Consider the following 18,954-nt stretch of genomic DNA (forward strand, 5'->3'; position numbering starts at 1 on the left):
CTCGTCAATTTCGTCAATGAAGAAGAGATCTTAGAAAAGTCTTGGATAAACCGATGATAATAACCGGCCAATCCGAGAAAACTTCGGATTTATGTAGGCGTAGTCGGTTGTCTCCAACTCTTCACCGTCTCTATCTTCCATGGATCTACTTGAATACCGTCCTTGTTCACAATGTGGACAAGGAATTGAACTTCCCTTAGCCAAAACTCACATTTGGAGAATTTAGCATACAATTTCTCCTTCTGCAATGTCTTTAACACACCCCGCAAATGATGTTCATGTTCCTTCATACTCTTCGAATAGACAAGTATGTCGTCAATGAACACAATTACCGACTTGTAAAACATAGGTTGGCACACTCGGTTCATAAGATCCATGAATGCCGCCGGTGCATTCGTAAGACCAAAAGGCATTACCCCAAATTCAAAATTCCCATAACGCATTCGAAAAGCCGTTTTCTCGATATCTTCCTCACGGACCCGCATTTGGTGATAGCCGGACCGTAGGTCGATTTTGGAGAAATACGTTGCACCTTAGAGTTGGTCAAACAAATCGTCAATCCGAGGCAATGGATAACGATTCTTGATCGTCACTTTATTCAACTCCCAATAATCGATGCACATCCGCATACTACCATCCTTCTTCTTCACAAACAAAACCGGAGCGCCCCATGGCGAAGCACTCGGTCGAATGAAACCCTTCTCAAGCAACTCTTGGGTTTAATTTAACAACTCTTGCATTTCTGTTGGCGCTAAACGATAAGGAGTTTTAGCAATGGGAGTAGCTCCCGGAACCAACTCAATGCGAAATTCAACTTGTCTTTCCGCCGGAACACCCGGTAACTCGTCTGAAAAAACGTCTTCGAATTCACTAACCACCGGAATTTTACGAATGGGTGGTGGTTCATCACGAGTATCAACAACATGGGCAAGAAAATCCATGCCACCATTAACAAGGAAACGACGTGCCCGTGCAAAAGTGCATATCGGCACAAGTCTTCTAAGCTTATCACCGTGAATAATTAACTCTCCCCCAATGGGGTCTTCACCCTAATAAATTTTTCATGGCATGCAATATCGGCTCTATGATGATCGAGCCAATCCATACCAACAACGATATCGAAATCGCCCAAAGTTATCTGGATAAGATCAATCTTGTGATGACCCGGGAATTTTTGACCAAATTTAAACTTTAATCTTTATATGATTTCGATACGATAAGAAAAGTATGTAATGTTGAGTCTCAAAATGTTTAAACTATTTGCATGAATTCAATTACTCTTTTGACTGTACCGACGATTCACGAACACTTGTTTGTAAATAAAAATGTTTATATAAAATATATATATATATATATATATATATATATATATATGTTATAATGAATCTATATATGATTTCTATTAAATATATATGAAATATATATGTATTAACTATTCAATAAATGTCAGTAGAAAATATAATATTACATAAATAATAAGATAGTGTTATATTAAATTGCAAATTTGAATATAATTGATATATTAATATTATTCTCATTACTTTCATTATTATTATCATTATTAATATTAATATTGATATTTATATTAGTAATATTATTACTGCTAATATAAAATATATGTGTATATAATATGTGATATGTTTAAGTTGTATTATTAATATTATTATTAATGTTATTATTATCATTAACAATATTAATATTATTATAACTAGTATCATTATTAGTATCAATAATAAGATTTTTATTATCATTTTTATTATCATTATTATTAATTAAATTATTAAAATTTTCAATATCATATTATTATTTATCTTTTATTATACTAGTCAATTATTAAAAATATTATTATTATTAGTAATATTATTAATTATTAGTATTATTATTAATATTATCAATATAATTGTTAATTATCAAAAACTTATGAATTATTTATATATATAAACAGATATATATATATATATATATGAATATATAAAATTAGTTATATATAAAATCATATATATATATATATATATATATATATATATATATATATATATATATATATATATATATATATATATATATATATATATATATATATATATATATAATATACGATTACATATATATATATCAATACATTTACAGCAAGTTATATATATAACAAAATTATATACATATATATATACAGGAAAATATGTTTTCTGTTTTACATCACTGTCTAACAGTATCTAATTTGTGTTCTTGTTAGAAAATTATTCCATATCAGGATCAAATCGTACGAACCTGTGGAAAATTCACAAACTGCTTTTATTTTATTTTTTTTATTCAACTTCTTGTCTGATTCAAAGATGCTGTCGACAGAGTTATTAAACAAATGGTTTATCAATGTTATTCTGAAAATTCATTCAACTCTTTATTTCCATTATCAATTACTACTCTCCCATTTTTCCTCAACTGCGATTTTTTAAACAGAAAATAATGGAAGAACAGTACTCGCTCTGCTCACGTATTTTTTTTTTGAAACCTTGAATTCGAATATAATTTCAAATTTTGTAAATGAAGTTTTGTTAGGAATCTATCATTCAATCTTTCTGCAAAAATTTAGGTTCCAATTCTTGATATCGAGTTTGAATTATTGAGTCAAAGTTTATTTCTAAAAAGTCAAAACTTTTGTTCATCTCAAAATTCGAAGCTGTTTGTATGTTTTATGTTAAATTAAGTTTACGGAAAGTTTATAGGTAAGGATTAGAACCATTTTCATGTTGAACTCTTCTCCTAAAACGTCCTGGATTTAAAAATCAAACCATAAGTTCATCGAGTTCAATATAACGCTGTATGAATTTTTTTTATTTCTTTTTCTGTTTTAATTAATTCTAAACACATTTAATTGATTTATGTTTCGGTTTTATAATTTAAGACAACATATAAACTGATATACGATTAAGTGATTGAATTGGGTCATGTGACTTGAGGGAAGAAGAAGAAGAAGGGAGAATTAGACCGACGGGTTACATATTTTTTCTGTGAGTTTAAATCAGAAAAATGGAAATGGAGCAAGGGTTTAGAGTGTTAGCAGGTGAGCGAGGGGTCTCGGGTTCGAGTCTTGGCAGGGTCGATGTACATCTTTTTGAGCCAATTTTTGATGAGGTTCGTGAATTCGAGACAAACCCTGCATTGTTCAGTTGTTAAATATCGTTATATGTATTTTTACTACAAAATACATTAGGTGAGTTTCATTATTCCCTTTTTATATACATTTTGGGCTGAGAATACATGCAAATGCTTTATTAACTGTTTTACAATATTTATATGCTTGAGTTTCATTACTCCCTTTTTAAATGCTTTTGCAATATAAATTTTTGGGACTGAGAATACATGCGCTGCTTTTATAACTGTTTTACGAAATAGACACAAGTAAATGAAACTACATTCTATGGCTGGATTATTAAACCGAATATGCCCCTTTTTATTTAGTCTGGTAATCTAAGAATTAGGGAACAGACACCCTAATTGACGCGAATCCTAAAGATAGATCTATCGGGCCCAACAAGCCCCATCCAAAGTACCAGATGCTTTAGTACTTCAAAATTTATATCATGTCCGAAGGAGGATCCCGGAATGATGGGGATATTCTTATATGCATATTGTGAATGTCGGTTACCAGGTGTTCAATCCATATGAATGATATTTTTGTCTCTATGCATGGGACGTATGTTTATGAGAAATGGAAATATGAAATCTTGTGGTCTATTAAAATTATGAAATGATTATTTATGTTAAACTAATGAACTCACCAACCTTTTGGTTGACACTTTAAAGCATGTTTATTCTCAGGTGTGAAAGAAACCTTCCGCTATGCATTTTGCTCATTTTAAGGACAATACTTGGAGTCGATCATCGCTCGGGGATCAAAGGTTGATGACTTCGTCCGTATGGATTAGGACGGGTCTCTACAGTTGGTATCAGAGCGGTGGTCTTAGTGAACCAGGTCTTGCATTAGTGTGTCTAACTGATAGTCGTTAGGATGCATTAGTAAGTCTGGACTTCGACCGTGTCTACATGTCAAAAGTTTTGCTTGTCATTTTTGTCGGAAATCATCTGTTTATCATCCTTAGGAAATTACCTGCTTATCATTCTTAGTCTAGACACGTCTTACTACAATGATTGCATGAAAAGTGTATAGACAAAATTCATATCTTAGCGTATCTGCTAATTCATATCTTAGCGTATCTGTTATTGTTATCTTTGCCTGACAGCTTCCGTAGATTCCTCCGTAACTTATGGAAATTTAGTATTATATATGCATATGTAAATTATGTATTGCAGGGTACTAATCTACATCCTATGATCTAATTCTTATCGAAAATCCTTCATCTGATCGTACGGGATGAATTCCTCAACCAGTTCGAATTCCTCGAATTCCGACAGCTATTCCGATATGGAGTTTCACCTAAGCTCCGAAAGCAGTATCACCAGAATGAATCAACCAATCATCCATCCCCAATTCATCTGATGGATTCGTAGCCTACTTAATCAATGGATACGAGAAGAAGGCGATTCTTTCCACCAACCGAATTCACCTCTTGGCGATGAACCTGAAGCACTTACCGGCGAACCAATTTGAAACACCATTTTCACCCTCATTACCCGAATATCTCGCCATGATTAAATACTATCTCAAAATTCAAAACCTTATTCATCCTTTCGTTCCAATCGCCAAACATCCCGAAGTAATCAAAGAAGTCAACGAGCTTCGTACCTGAGTGGTAGTCTTGAAAAATATGGTGTAAAATGTACCAGCTTCAGCAACATTATCGGCAGCAACAGTATCACCAACAACAACATCCGCATCCCAAGCCTCAATTTCATAATCTGTCGCACGAACATCAACATCATACGCACCATGGATACCAAGGAGTACCAACGGCAATTAACCATGAAGTATTGATCCATAACTTCATTAATATTCTGCGAAGAATATGTGGATCCTAATAGTTTTAGAGATTACTTATTCTAGCTAAAAAAAAAAAAATCAAATGAGTCTAATATTATATTGACTCATTAAATCCATGATTACATCTGAAGAAAATATATATGTATATATATTTTCATAAAGATTGTAATTAAAAATTCTTTAGTACAAACTATTAATGATGAAAATATTTTAACGGGTAGGTAATACCCGAGGAATATTTAGATTTCACATTAATAAGTTACACTGTACATTCTTCGAATTTGATTCAACAATCATTTACTATCCTATTTACAACCACCGATATACGTATCCGTTCACCAAAGAATAACTATTTTCATTCAAATTCAAATTCATATTTGGATTTTGATTTATCATAATCCAACAAGTGGCATAATGAAGAAAACATTGGACAAAATAAAATTTGTTAGAAACAAACAAATTAACTATGAGAAATTTTGTTAAGAATCCACGCTAACTGTTTCCAGCTAACTGTTCCTAGCTAACTGATTACATTTTATTTATCGCAGTTTATTTATCGCAATTTATTTATCGCAATTTTATTTATCGTCATTTAATTTCTGTTATTTACTTTACGCACTTTATTTATCGTCATTTAAATTCTGTTATTTATTTTACGCACTTTAAATGTCGAGACACGTATACAAAGTTTTGACATATCATATCGATGCATCTATATATATTATTTGGAATCACCATAGACACTCTATATGCAGTAATGATCGAGTTCTCTATACAGGGTTGAGGTTGATTCTATAATAATATATATACTTTGAGTTGTGATCGAGTCTGAGACGAATACGGGTCACGATACGTATTAATTAATTCGAATATTATATATTAAATTATATATGAATTATTGAATTGATAATTGTGGACTATCAATAGAGGACCACCAATATTGGACAATTAAAATGAATTAAAATATTGTTTATAACATATGAAACTAAACGATTCTTCAAGTTTGCCAATTGATTTCATCTCAAACCTCATTTGTATCTTGACGATAACAATCTGCGTTCAAACCTTTCATAATTCTGGAAAACACCTCAATTTAGAGGATGAACCAATCGTACTTCATCTACGGAAAGAAAGATTTATGTATATAGTATTGCACCTAAGAAACTCTCGGCAATTGAGTAAAAGTTTAACACGTAGCCGCGTCAGATCCTTTGGCATTTATTAGCAAAAATAACTTTGCGATCCCTTTTCAAAGTAGCCAATTTTGTCACAGCTCCAGCAGGTCAACTTCGACTTTTCATTCGAAGTAGCCTTATTATAAATCCTGATATATACGATTACCCTTTTGATACCGGAGAATTCTTTTATATTCCACCATATTACCAACAGACGTACCAGCAACCTCGTTGCTTCTTGGCTTAAATCTCTCTGACAAATCATTATATTTATTCATTGAGACCCTATCATATACTCATCCGCATCTTGTAACGAGATCTACCATACCAATTACCGGGAATCAGCAATCAGTACTTTGAAAACTCACTGCATATCTACATCAACAGTTATATGTATGACATTTATCTCTTAGAATTATGATCTCTCATTCTGAAATTCTGAAAAGCACTCAGTCACAAATCAATACTCTGAATGTTGAAAAAGCTGAATGAAGCAGCAGAAACCATAGACAACCATAAACGCCCTTAATCATTGAAAGTTTGATGATAAAGAATAGTATGTTGGAAAAGCTCAGAAAAGTTGGAACTTGAAAACGGATTGAGCTAACCACAAAGGAGACCAAGGACAAATACAAGGACCATACCATATATTCAAAGAATCCAGGTAATTCTGGATCCGATGAAACCTTCAACGAATATCTTGCTCCGTACTCATGTTAAAATCTTGCGGAAAATCTTCCTCATTAACCATCGAACTTAGAAATTCCAATGTATCATCATCAATATCTTCGATATTTCTGAGGATATTTTTAAAAATATTCTCGTCCGAAATTATATACCTCTTCGTGCTTCCTATGTATCATTATATTGGGAACATTCAAGAGAAAATTTAGTACCGAAAAGCAGATTATGCGAAACTATGAAGAAAGCCATGAACAAATCACAAAGAATAAGTTTGACTTCAAAGAATCTAAATGATTCAATGGCTGCTGAAGTCTTTAGCGAATATCTTGCTCTTCACTCTAAACCCTTACGGATAAATCTTCTCTATCATCCTTCGATATTAGAAGTTCCAAGATATCATCGTATCTTTCATTATAAATATCCTCAATATTTCTGAAGATATCTTCATAAATATTCTCGCCTGATATTAATTATCTCTTCGTGCCATCAGTGTTACATCATATAAAAAATGGTAGTTTCTATATGCTGTAAACTTTCGAGCTTAAAATATGAATGTTATTGAAGTAATGTTGGGAACTGATGCATGAATTAGTATAATATAATGACACTTGATCAACGTGATTATATTACAGTAAGTCATGCTGAGTTTCTAAATGGGACATGATGATTCACAGATTATAACGTCATCATGTGCCATGTTACACGACTCTTACATTTGATCTGATATATAAACATATCAAGAACATATTTTCTTGATAGTTCTATCTTTCCCGGATATTCTGGTAATTTGACGAATTAAGATCGTGTTATTACCATTTCTTTCTTAGAACATTAACTACATTCATTTTGAAATTCATATCTATGAATTCTGGACCGTTGCTCGCTTCAATAAAGGTCGAGAGGATAATAAAAAGACAAAGAGATCTAAAATATAAGAGAAAATATAAAGCCCAATGACAACACCGAAATTACAAACTGTGGATATCAGTACGTATAGCAATATAAAGACACGGGAGGATTATAAATACAATAATCCCCAGAGCATAATAGAAATAAACAGATTCTTCAGGTGGGAGTTGGAAAGGAAGAACGATCATTGCGATAGTTAGAATAAGAACAAGGATCAGAACAGGGTTAAACATTTTCATAAATCTTTTGAATTTGGGAATTGAGTATAGAAGTGGTGAAAACAAATGGAACGGAAAAGGTAAATTTATAATGGAAATATCAGACACAGTAAACGAGGCAGATCACCGTATTTAATTATAGAGATCTTAATTTCCTTACTCGCCGAAAAATTAAATCTTTTAGATTCGAAGATTTTCTTTAAATCCCTTGAATTCCGGAATTCAACCTTAACTATGCCAAAAGTTAAGATGAATCTTTACTTTCCTATTTCACTCTTTGGTGATAGCTTCATTAGTACTCTTCGAATAATCGAGTTATTTTATCCATATTACTCAATAATGATAAAACTCAATTTATCAACTCATATTCGTCAAGAAAACATTTTTATTGTTAGCCATGACCACCTCACTCAAATTTCGGGACGAAATTTCTTTAACGGGTAGGTACTGTGATGACCCGGGAATTTTTGACCAAATTTAAACTTTAATCTTTATATGATTTCGATACGATAAGCAAAGTATGTAATGTTGAGTCTCAAAATGTTTAAACTATTTGCATGAATTCAATTACTCTTTTGACTGTACCGACGATTCACGAACACTTGTTTGTAAATAAAAATGTTTATATAATATATATATATATATATATATATATATATATATATATATATATATATATATATATATATATATATATATATATATATATATATGTTATAATGAATCTATATATGATTTCTATTAAATATATATGAAAAATATATGTATTAACTATTCAATAAATGTCAGTAGAAAATATAATATTACATAAATAATAAGATAGTGTTATATTAAATTGCAAATTTGAATATAATTGATATATTAATATTATTCTCATTACTTTCATTATTATTATCATTATTAATATTAATATTGATATTTATATTAGTAATATTATTACTGCTAATATAAAATATATGTGTATATAATATGTGATATGTTTAAGTTGTATTATTAATATTATTATTAATGTTATTATTATCATTAACAATATTAATATTATTATAACTAGTATCATTATTAGTATCAATAATAAGATTTTTATTATCATTTTTATTATCATTATTATTAATTAAATTATTAAAATTTTCAATATCATATTATTATTTATCTTTTATTATACTAGTCAATTATCAAAAATATTATTATTATTAGTAATATTATTAATTATTAGTATTATTATTAATATTATCAATATAATTGTTAATTATCAAAAACTTATGAATTATTTATATATATAAACAGATATATATATATGAATATATAAAATTAGTTATATATAAAATCATATATATATATATATATATATATATATATATATATATATATATATATATATATATATATATATATATATATATATAATATGCGATTACATATATATATATCAATACATTTACAGCAAGTTATATATATAACAAAATTATATACATATATATATACAGGAAAATATGTTTTCTGTTTTACATCACTGTCTAACAGTATCTAATTTGTGTTCTTGTTAGAAAATTATTCCATATCAGGATCAAATCGTACGAACCTGTGGAAAATTCACAAACTGCTTTTATTTTATTTTTTTTATTCAACTTCTTGTCTGATTCAAAGATGCTATTGACAGAGTTATTAAACAAATGGTTTATCAATGTTATTCTGAAAATTCATTCAACTCTTTATTTCCATTATCAATTACTACTCTCCCATTTTTCCTCAACTGCGATTTTTTAAACAGAAAATAATGGAAGAACAGCACTCGCTCTGCTCACGTATTTTTTTTTTTGAAACCTTGAATTCGAATATAATTTCAAATTTTGTAAATGAAGTTTTGTTAGGAATCTATCATTCAATCTTTCTGCAAAAATTTAGGTTCCAATTCTTGATATCGAGTTTGAATTATTGAGTCAAAGTTTATTTCTAAAAAGTCAAAACTTTTGTTCATCTCAAAATTCGAAGCTGTTTGTATGTTTTATGTTAAATTAAGTTTACGGAAAGTTTATAGGTAAGGATTAGAACCATTTTCATGTTGAACTCTTCTCCTAAAACGTCCTGGATTTAAAAATCAAACCATAAGTTCATCGAGTTCAATATAACGCTGTATGAATTTTTTTTATTTCTTTTTCTGTTTTAATTAATTCTAAACACATTTAATTGATTTATGTTTCGGTTTTATAATTTAAGACAACATATAAACTGATATACGATTAAGTGATTGAATTGGGTCATGTGACTTGAGGGAAGAAGAAGAAGAAGGGAGAATTAGACCGACGGGTTACATATTTTTTCTGTGAGTTTAAATCAGAAAAATGGAAATGGAGCAAGGGTTTAGAGTGTTAGCAGGTGAGCGAGGGGTCTCGGGTTCGAGTCTTGGCAGGGTCGATGTACATCTTTTTGAGCCAATTTTTGATGAGGTTCGTGAATTCGAGACAAACCCTGCATTGTTCAGTTGTTAAATATCGTTATATGTATTTTTACTACAAAATACATTAGGTGAGTTTCATTATTCCCTTTTTATATACATTTTGGGCTGAGAATACATGTAAATGCTTTATTAACTGTTTTACAATATTTATATGCGTGAGTTTCATTACTCCCTTTTTAAATGCTTTTGCAATATAAATTTTTGGGACTGAGAATACATGCGCTGCTTTTATAACTGTTTTACGAATTAGACACAAGTAAATGAAACTACATTCTATGGCTGGATTATTAAACCGAATATGCCCCTTTTTATGTAGTCTGGTAATCTAAGAATTAGGGAACAGACACCCTAATTGATGCGAATCCTAAAGATAGATCTATCGGGCCCAACAAGCCCCATCCAAAGTACCAGATGCTTTAGTACTTCAAAATTTATATCATGTCCGAAGGAGGATCCCGGAATAATGGGGATATTCTTATATGCATATTGTGAATGTCGGTTACCAGGTGTTCAATCCATATGAATGATATTTTTGTCTCTATGCATGGGACGTATGTTTATGAGAAATGGAAATATGAAATCTTGTGGTCTATTAAAATTATGAAATGATTATTTATGTTAAACTAATGAACTCACCAACCTTTTGGTTGACACTTTAAAGCATGTTTATTCTCAGGTGTGAAAGAAACCTTCCGCTATGCATTTTGCTCATTTTAAGGACAATACTTGGAGTCGATCATCGCTCGGGGATCAAAGGTTGATGACTATATATATATATATATATATATATATATATATATATATATATATATATATATATATATATATATATATATATATATATATATATATATATATATATATATATATATTTTATATAAACATTTTTATTTACAAACAAGTGTTCGTGAATCGTCGGTACAGTCAAAAGAGTAATTGAATTCATGCAAATAGTTTAAACATTTTGAGACTCAACATTACATACTTTGCTTATCGTATCGAAATCATATAAAGATTAAAGTTTAAATTTGGTCAAAAATTCTCGGATCATCACAAATCTTAAAGCTTTCGGCACCAAAAACGACATCACAATTTTTACACACATCAACCACTAGCACCGTCTTGTCGTCCACTATTTCGACTTCTACCGGACGACTTAACTTAGCTAACGGTCTATTAAGTCTAGGTACAAATTTTGGAGACACAAACAACAGATTTGCACCGCTATCAAATAGAATCCTTGCCGGATTTGAGTTAACCATAAAAGTACCTGAGACAACTTCGTTGGATTGCTTGGCCTCATCATTGGTCATAAAGTAATTGCGACCCGTAGCCGTACCCGCCGCTCTCTCCAACTTCTTCACATGATCATTATTCAAATCGGGACATTCTGGTCTCTTGTGCCCCTCTTTATCACAATTATAACAAGTAAGCTTGGTCGACGCCTTGGTACAATCACGGGCCATGTGCCCTCTTTGATTACAATTATAACATGTGGGTCCAAAACCCTCGGAAGCACCCTTCTTCACACTATTAACGCTTTCGGAGCCTTTCTTGTTCTTTTTATTTGAAAAGTTCGAATAACCCGAACCTTCAAACTTTCTCTTTGAAAAAGTGAAATCGCTTTTTCTTGGAACCTCCGGCTCAAAACCCCTCGCCAATTCGTATAAATCTTCAAAAGACTTAGCCATTCCCCGGCTAATCTTACCCTTCAACTCATCACTTAAAGTACGGTAGAAATCTAGCATCAACTTGTGATCATCACTAATATACTCCGGACAAAAACAAGTCTTTGCCAAGAAGGTAGACTTGAGAGTAACCAAGTCCATTGAACCTTGTCGCAAATTGTGCAACTCTTCCCAGATTTTATCAAGATCGGAAGAAGTTCGGTATTCTTGGAAAAATTCCTTCTTAAACTCCTCCCATGTCAAGCTCATGCATTGCTCTTCACCATATAATTTAATTTTATCGTCCCACCACAACTTGCCCTCTTCGTGTAACCCATACCTCGTCTTCTTCTCGAGAGGACAATCTACGGTACGGAACGCCCCCTCGATATCAGAAATCCAACAAGTGATTTTCAATGGATCCATCACCCCATTAAACATCAGAGGTTGAGTATCCTTGAAATTTTTGTAGTGGAAGTCCGGCCTTCCACCCCCACCATTACCTTCACCCCCTTTGCCTCGAGGATAAATGTTTCTAGCTTCTAAAGCCTCCTCTATTGCGGCTTTCATTCGTTCATTGATCATTTCGGTCACTTGTCCACCAACTGGCTCTTGGAAGACCTTTCGAACATCGTCAAGAAAATCCTTTTTTAGCCTTAACCTTGGCCGTGAGTTCAACGTCCTCACTCGTACCTCCATCATTGGTGTCGTGTCCATTTCTCATCTTCATTCTATAAAACGAAGTAAATTAAGCAACGAGACGAAAGGACTTAACACACATGTATATACATATACGCCACACTACCCCATCTTGCTCAACAATCGTCGTACATCGCTTGTTTGACACGATTTGAACCCGTAACAATGGTAGCTAATCATTGTTACGCGAGCACGTCGCATTAACTTGCTAGTACAATGCCTATCTTGCTTGATGATTGCTAACACAACACAAAACAATTAGCGCAAGGTTAGTTCACATAAACCTAATCACTAATCAACACTCGGTTCGAGCCGTCTCCTACAAGTCCCGCATAAAAAAAAACGCATACACATATAAGTATAAGTCTAGGCACCTATCTCAAGTCACCTAAATCTCTTAGACCATGCTCTGATACCATTTGTAACAACCCGACTTCGCTTTACCAAAAACACACTACAAAAAAAAAATTCTGGTGCATTACATCTGGACGGCATCCAGATATCTGGACGGCATCCAACAATGAAGGGTGGGACGGCGTCCAGCAGATCTGGAAGGCGTCCAGTTTGATTCCAGCTGCTGTCTCCGGGTCCAACTTACACGAGCGGAAATCCCGCTTCCCGACACATTTAAACGAAAACCTTTTCACAACATACCACAATATAATAAACTAAGAGGTTTTCATCATCAAAACAAGTTTTATAACACCGGGCCGACATCGGCCCGAATTACGTGTTTCGTTGAAAAATACAAGTTTCGACATACTAGTTTAATTTCCAAACGACACTAGAGCATGGTGTTTGGGGTTAAACTACCCAAATCTTGGCCGAACTTCCAAAAGCTAAACACCCAAAAGCATCCCCTATCAATACAAGCGGGAGACCACTAATCCAACCGAATACCTTTGCCTTTGTCCACGCCGGAGCCTAAAAATGTAAAAAATGAGAGGGTAAGCTAACGCTTAGTGAATGCAATAATTATACATATACATATACAACCTATCTACTTGCAATCACATCCACCAAATACCTCATACGAACTTGTAACTCACATAGCATGTCATCAAACCCGTAATACTAACAAGTCATACATTATCACAAAACCGCATTAGCATACACTCAACTCAATATATATAATATGCTAAACAATCAACAATCTCAATATGGTTAACCATAAACACTATGGTGCTACCGGCTTGTGGTTCACACCATACGCAATTGAGTCATACTCTTTTATAGTGCTACCGGCTCGTGGTTCACATTTTGTTTTATAGTGCTACCGGCTCGTGGTTCACACTCGATGCTACCGGATCGTGGTTCACATCTTAGTTTATAGTGCTACCGGCTCGTGGTTCACACTCGATGCTACCGGCTCATGGTTCACATCTTATCACACACATGTTATGGCACTACCGACTCGATGGTTCATGCCATAACACCCACAAATAAATACGCCATATACACATACGTATAATTACTCCACTCACCTTAAAGTCTTCGTGAGAGTTAACCGAGCTTGCAACCTTCAATGTAACGTACCTATTACATTAGGCGCATAATCAATCACACAATCGAATTGGGTCAACTAACTCACTCAACATCCTAGCGTGATTTTGACCCTTGGTGCAAATTCGACCCATTTGCACCTTCAACACTAAGATTAGGTCAACTTCGCCAAAACCCTAACGCTAGCCAATTATGGTCTTAACCCTTTAATACTCACAAGTTTTGTGTGTTCTCATACTTATTTCATAACCTAGGTCGCCCAAGATCCATTTGACCCATCTCAAGGTCAACACACCCATATGGGTCACCCACACCCTAATGACACCCACCAACATTAACTACCAAGAATGCTAGTGATTTACTAAGCTTTTAAGACCCATTTACACACTTTAACCTTTCAAAACCCTAGGTTGGTCATCTTTGAGTCTTCATGACCCAAACTTACCAAAAAACTCCCAACTCACTAATAAATGGGTTGTAGGTTCATTTCTAACCCAAAACCTAACCCTTAAACTAATCAAAGTAAAGAAATCAAGGTTAAGAATTACCAACACAATCATCATGTAGCTAGCGCCTAGATGAATGACTTTAGAACTCGCACTAAGACCCGATTCAACCACCTCCTTCCTTTAATAGAGCTCTCTCACTCTAGAACCTCCTCTCTCTCTAGAATTTAATGGAAGATGATAAAGTAGATGGAAAAGGAGCAATGAGGCTCACCAAAACTGATCTAGGGTCTTAAAGTTGTCCACAATGTGAAATTACAAAGTTACCCCTTTTAAATATCAAAAACACAAATTTGGCTCGTCAGGCCATCTGGACGGCGTCCAGAATTCTGGACGGCATCCAGCCCTTCAAACTGGGATGGCGTCCACCCTGTTGGACGGCGTCCAACACAACTGGGAAAAACTGGATCTTACAATCGGGGTATTTATCTTCAGCTCCCCAAATCTTTTCATCTGTAATCCATGTGTACCTGGTACAAATATATTTGCATTTCTACAAGCATTTATAGCATCATGGATAAAGATACAGAAAAACCTTTCACAAGGGATGTATGAACCCTTTGGCTTATCAACTTGAGCTTGAACCAAATCCCATAGTAGCTCTGCATAGTCAGGAGTCTCTACTCTTGTGAATGAGTAGAACAACCTCAACATTGGCACCGTCAAGCTATATGATCCACTCCTTGTCATCAACAAGCATCTGTTGATGATTGAGAAGATTACATACCACCTTGAGTGAAGGTATTTCTTCTGAAACTTAGCCGGTGGAACATTGGTAGCTCCAACATAACCAAGATCAAAAATTGAAGACATCATCTGCTGAGTAGCAGGGAAAGCAGGAGCATTTTGAACAAAAGGAAGCTGAAATATCCTCCTGAAATCAGCTTTTGTAATATCCTCATCCCTTGAACTCCTCTTAGTTCAAATTCAAATCGAGCTTGTATACCCTCTGGAGCTCCAGATCTGTCACAGGCACACTGGCAGTTGAGCTTAGGGCAGGCCACAGTGTATGCCTCTCTAGTATTGCAGTCCAGTAGTTGCAGGGAATGTTGGTTTCAGAGTCGATAAAGTGATTCTTTGCCATTTAGCTGTATAAATAAGAAATAGAAGACCACAAGATGTTTAACATAAAGCACATGTCTCTATTCTTATTTGCCTTTGAAATCCTTTGTATTTTTCAAATTTTATCATTTTTATGGTTTTTCTAAGTTATAAATATCATTTATTCCAAATATGAACAAGTAATTGACAAACATGACATTCATATGATATTCATTACAGTACAAAATCATCATGCAAATCCAATTATATAACACAAAGAATCAGAACAACACTTAGTCAAATTTAAGCACAAATCAAGCAGATTCGGTAGTCATGAAAACTTAAGATTCTGTAACCAAATAAGCTTGAGTTTTCATACCAAAGACTTAAATAGAGCATGCAAGATTTATCAAGTTGAAAATCACATTATTTTTAAAGTACGAAATTACAGACTCGGTAAAATGCCAAGAACAGATTCGGTATCTTCAAAAATCACACATAATCACCCAAACATGCATATTCAGTCTTATATCATGCAAAAATATGATCATAATCAATTAGCAACTCAATCAAAGCAGAAAAGCATGTTAATCATTTAAACAGACCCGGTACTGTAGTAAGAACACATTCGGTATGTACAGAATCCATCAAATACTCAATTAAACATGTAATCAGACTCAGTCAATTGATAGATCAACTAATTTAACATAGATTTGACAAGAATTTATGTTAATTAACCAAATCAGATGAGTTTAATCTTAGAATTAACAAACTCGACTCAGATTCAGTATAATCAACACTTTTTCAAAATTAAGTGTCACAGTCATGTTATTTGCATTATTTTCTGGTTTACAAGTGTTCAATCATCTCAGATCTACAACATGTGATACTTAAATTTGATTAAAACAAGAATATACCAAAGATTTGAAGATACAGATAGACGGATTCGGTAGATTAGGTAGACTCCGTAGATTAGTTCAGATTCGGTATGCAATTAGAGTAAAGTGAGAGAAAGTTTGACTTTGACCCTGCTATTTATAGATACCGAATGTTTTGAAGACATGGGCTTTACCGAATGGGCCTTAAATACCGAATACAGTCCAATTTCAGATTTAAACATATTCACTTCAAATTTTGACAAATCTTTATAAAAAATCATTCAAGACTATCACATTTTTATGAAAAACATTTCTGAGACAATTTTTGAAAATTTTGAACTAACCGAATCTGTACTGTTGGTTGTCAGATTCGGTATAATGCTAAAATTAGCATTTATTCATTTAAAAATTCACATCTTTTTGGATTTTATCTTTTCCAATTTTTATGAATTTTATAAAACAAGATTTGTACTTAGAAAATTTTGAATTATGTACAAAGTACAAATCTTCAGTGATACCAATTGTTAAAACGGGTTGCATACCGAGATGTATACAAGCCTTAGTGTCACACCCCCAAATAGGGCCTGAGATATTTGTGACTAATTATATCAAATCACAGTTGTATAAACGAGAACGACTCTATATGAGATGTTTTATTGAGTTTTGCGGCGAAAGATAAATAGAATACATTGTATTTAATAAACAACGCATTAAATGTCTTTAACTGATATGATATGTAATGAAGACTCCAAGCATAGCAAGCAATCATCATCAAATTAGCAAATGCAAGTCCTTCAAATAATCCATGAATGACTCATTGAAATGTTGCTTTCAATTAGCAAATACACATCGGAAGCATTATGTATGACCTGAGAATAAACATGCTAAATAGTGTCAACCAAAAGGTTGGTGAGTTCATAGGTTTATCATAAATAATGATTTCAATAATAGTGTTAGACCACAAGATTTAATAAAGTTGATATAGAAATATCCATATAAAGTGTTGATTGATATAGAAATACCAATCTAAAAGTAATGCTGAGTTTGTAATATCGCGACTAAACAAAAGTTACCCCGTGACACTTGTTATTCATGTCATTGAATCATTATTATGTAGTCAAAGACCAACGGTCAACTGACTAGAGACGTCACTCTCAGTAGCGCTACTCACAATAACTAAGTTTGCATCTTATACCTCAGAAATTAACGATAATACGGTTATGACAAAGCATGTAAATAGCATAAAAGTTTGAGTACTTGTGTCTAAATGTAAAACAGTTATAAAAGTTGTGCATGTATTCTCAGCCCAAAAATATATAAAAAGGGAGCTATGAAAACTCACGATACTGTATTTCGTATTTTACGAGTATGATGGCACTGAACAAGTGCAGAGTTGTCCTCGGATTCACGAACCTATATCAAGTATATATATTAACACATATACTCGTAATCGAATAAGTTTATATATATTATTTCAATTATTATATATTTCTGTATATATATATATACTTATATATATATTCTATATATCAGTATTTGTTTGATAAAATAATATTAATAATGATAATGAATAATGAGTTGTATTATTTTGTAATAACAATAATAATACCAGTAGTAAAATGATAATAATCATAATAAGGTTTAAAAATAACAATAATAATAATATAGTTTTGATGATGGCAAAAACGTTAATTTTTGTAAAAATGATATTAACGATAATAATTTTAATAATAACAATACTAGTAGTAAAAATAATACTATAGTTTTAATGATAGCAAAAATGATAACTTTTAAAAAAATGATAATAATGATAATACTTTTTAATAATAACAAAAGTAATAATCATATTAATAATAATAGTATTTATGATAAAAATAAATCTTAATATTTAGGAAGTGATACTAATACTAATATTTATAATAATAAGTTGTTTTGTTTCCAAAATAATAATAATAATAATTCTAAAGTGGTAACTAATACTTTTACTAGTAATAATACTAGTAATACAATGATAATAATACTAATAATGATAATTTTAGTAATGATAATCTTTTTAGTAACAAAAATAATAATAATAATCTTAATTGTAATTATAAAGATGATAATAATAAATGGTAACTAATAATTACTAGTAATAATAATCATAATAATCACTTTAATACTTAGTGATAATAACGATAATAATCTTAATAACAATATTAATAGTAATAATGATAATGATAATAATAATAATGAAAAGAAAAATAATAGTAAAACTACCTTATAAAGCATTTTCCAAAA

This window comes from Rutidosis leptorrhynchoides, chromosome 8 (genome assembly GCF_046630445.1).
Source record: "Rutidosis leptorrhynchoides isolate AG116_Rl617_1_P2 chromosome 8, CSIRO_AGI_Rlap_v1, whole genome shotgun sequence".
Taxonomy (NCBI): domain Eukaryota; kingdom Viridiplantae; phylum Streptophyta; class Magnoliopsida; order Asterales; family Asteraceae; genus Rutidosis; species Rutidosis leptorrhynchoides.